Source organism: Polypterus senegalus, chromosome 13 (assembly GCF_016835505.1).
Source record: "Polypterus senegalus isolate Bchr_013 chromosome 13, ASM1683550v1, whole genome shotgun sequence".
Classification (NCBI taxonomy): domain Eukaryota; kingdom Metazoa; phylum Chordata; class Cladistia; order Polypteriformes; family Polypteridae; genus Polypterus; species Polypterus senegalus.
In genome coordinates, this window is record NC_053166.1 from 38627166 (window position 1) to 38630753 (window position 3588).

Sequence of the window (3588 nt, forward strand, 5' to 3'; positions counted from 1 at the left end):
AGCTTGTAATTCAGTTCACTAAAGTTTATTTTGAGTCTGGAAGATGAAATTCCTTGCATCAGACTTAAAAACATATTAAAGGTATTTTCTGTAAATTGTAATGATATTGCTTACTTTTCTTTATTGCTGTGTAGAAATACAGTGTTGTTAAGGATACTGTGGTATAACTGAATCGCTTCATTTTTATTTTATTCTAAAATATGACTTATTAACATAAAAGCTAATTTAGTTGTTCTTTATATTTTGTTTCTTTAGTTTTTTTGTGAAAACTACTTGAAAAGGGATACATCTATCTTGTTTTTCACAAAATTCCAGAGAGTACACTTGATCCTATATACTGAAACATTATTCAAGTTGGACTCAATGGTGTTTAAACATAAGAAAATTTTAAAGGTACGTATTATATAATTTACATGTGTCCAGATTAACTAGAATAACCAGTATTTTTTCAGCCCTGCTTGCAAAATAAACAGTGTATCTGCATAGCTGGTACAACATTTTGCTACAATTACATAAACAAAACCTTTTTGGTTCATTTGTTAGTAAAGCAATATTTCAGCTTATGTACAGCTGTAAAAAGATGGGAGAAAAGATTGTTTTCAATTACAATTCATTATTTTATTATTATGTAGCACTCTTCCTATTACACAACCAAACACGAATGCAATCAGCATAAAGTGGAAAATGTTAAAATACACAGATAACTTTTGGGCATAATGCAAATTCTGGAAATAAAAAATAGAAGAGCAAAATATGGACCTTGTGCTCTTTTCCATAAAATTTATTGTACAAATAAATACATTTTTGGATAAGGATTTTCTCCAGGCTGATGAACTATTCAGCACTACCCAGCCAAGTGACCAAGACTGCAGTGAAGATGTGTGACATAACTGAGAAGGTACAACCCTGAGATCAGATTATAGGAGAAGTTCTTTAGTTTAAGTGTTTCAAGTGGTGCCTAGAAGTACTAAAGAATGAAAATCTAGTTAAAGCCAATGGTGAAAGGAGGAATACTACTGGAGTATCCCCCATTTGCTTTTTTCAATCATTCCTAACAATCAAAGCTCTGCCACATTCAGTGTGGACTTAACAGGCAATTAATAAAAAGACTTATGAAGTGGAGTAATACAATCATATTTCCTACTTCTTATTATGTTAAATGGATTAGGAAATTATATAATATTATGATATTTAATTAATATTATCTTAAGAGAATGATTTGCAGTGATCAATTCTGTTAATTCAATCCCATTGTAAATGCTAGACCCCAGCTATCTTAAACTTTAATACAGATATTTTATCTTAAAAATATTTTTGAGATTATTGATCTTAATAACAGCATACAAATTGAACTATATTGATTAATTATACTATCATAGGACTGTTTAACATTTCCACCCCTTGTCACATTTCTGGATTTTTAATAACTTTTTAACATTTACATTTATTCATTGAGCAGACACTTTTATTCAAAATTACTTACAGGTAAGGTCGGCATAATTGAATCAACATCAGTTAGGGGTCTGTTATGAAATAAATATTATGAGACTAGGTTACAAACATTGACCAAAACAAGTAAAAAATGCTATATACCTTATAAGTAAGTAACCATTAAACCTATTAAAGCCCAATACTAATTAACCTTACCTTTACTAGAAAAAGAACCTAGCATCAAAACTGTTAGCGACTAGGAGTGTATTCTCAAAACAGAAAAGCCATCAAACTTTTCAAAAAGACAATGAGGGAGTCAGCTGTTTGAATAAATCTGGCAACTTTTTCCATCATCAAGGTGCTACACATGAATAAAACCTGGATTGGAATTTGATGCCAAGTGGTGATGGTTTCACCAGAAGCCACTAATTTTCAGACTTGAGCATAGGGCCTAATGAGAACCTCCAAATAAGTAGGTGCAGAACCTTCTTAATAGATTAGGTAATAAAAACAACAAAATAATATTGCAGTACGGCAGAAGAAGTATTAGGATGGATAATCAAATATTATCAACACAAGTGAAAATGCAAAATAATTATTACATTCTTAAATCTTTTACAGTTCAGTATCATGGGGAGGTTGGGTGAAACCTATTTCAGCAACCTTGGGAATAAGGCAGGAACCAGCCTTGGAGAGGGGTACCAGTCCATCACAGTGCTGAATCATACACAAACCTTCTTTTATACTTAAACATAGACAATTTAGATTAGTAGCTAACCTAACCTGCTCATTTTTGGGGATGTGGGAGAGAAAACAGAGCACTTCAAGGAAAACACCACCCAGACATGGGAACATGTGCAAACTGATGGATAATGAGATTCAAGCCCAGGATGCAAGATTAGTGAAGCTGTCATACTAACAACTGTGCTGCTGCTAGATCTATGCCAAATGATGTTTGCATATTATTATTAAAATCACAAACAGAAGGACAAATTTAAAATAAAATGTACTACAGATACAGTCTAGTAAGCTTGTTGTTATTCAAGTGCTTTAGTGATCTTACCTTCCCACAGTAATGGTTTAAATGTGAATAACTGCAAAAAAACATATAGCCTACTGTATATGTTTTCCAAGCCAGTTTGACATTTACCCATTAACACACATCCGTTTGTATAGTTTTCTTGATCATTTTGAGAACTCGACAAGCATAATTTGTTCTGCTTCAAAAATTTAACATGTGGCTTATTCTTAAAAAGATATTCATAATCCATTTTTATTTAATTTCTAAGAGATTAATGTGGAATTTCATTATGTTTTCACTTTATTGTTAAAATAATTATTATTACCTGAATAGAATGTGTATTTTTTGCTCTTACTAAAATATCAACATTACACAGGCATATATGTTTAACCATAAGTTTCCTAAAGCAGTACTCAAAAATAAGATGAAAACATGAAAGAACTGAAAAATAGATATTAGTGTATGTTGCCTCTTACCTAATATAAAGCTAAGACTAGTAAAATTGTATGATTTCAAAAAGATGGAATTTCTAAATTTCAGCTTTTTATCCATTAATTGCCATAAGCAATATTTACTACACTGGAGTATTTACTTTGTTTTCCAGAAAAAAAATGTGGTTTGCCCTAGAGGTGTAAAGTGGACTCAATTGATAATTTAAATGAAAATCATTGTCACAATTGTGACAAGAACAGGCCATTCAGCTTAAAAAGCTCCTCCACCCTATTCACCTAGACTGTTCAAAATAACATCAAGCCATGATTTGAGGGTCCCTTCCTAAAGTGCTAAATTACCTAATTACCTAATATGATGTGGGAGACCTCCCATGACAAGAACCTGAAAGTTGTTGAGGGTTGTCTTGGTGTTCTCGCAGGGCACCCTAGATATCATCGAGAGGAGTCACAGTGCATCGCTTGATGCCAACTCCAGTCTGTACTGGGAACTGAGAAGGACGGCTGTGAGTGCTCTGAGAGCAGATAAGGAGGTGTTTGTTAGAGGAATTTGTGAGCAAGTGACCCACGACCTGCTTATAGAGGAATCGAAACATCACGCATATCCAAATCTGTTCCTCGGAGTGTCGCAGTAAAGGCAGGTGATGGAACAGTCCTTACGGATGACACTGCAATTGCAACCCGCTG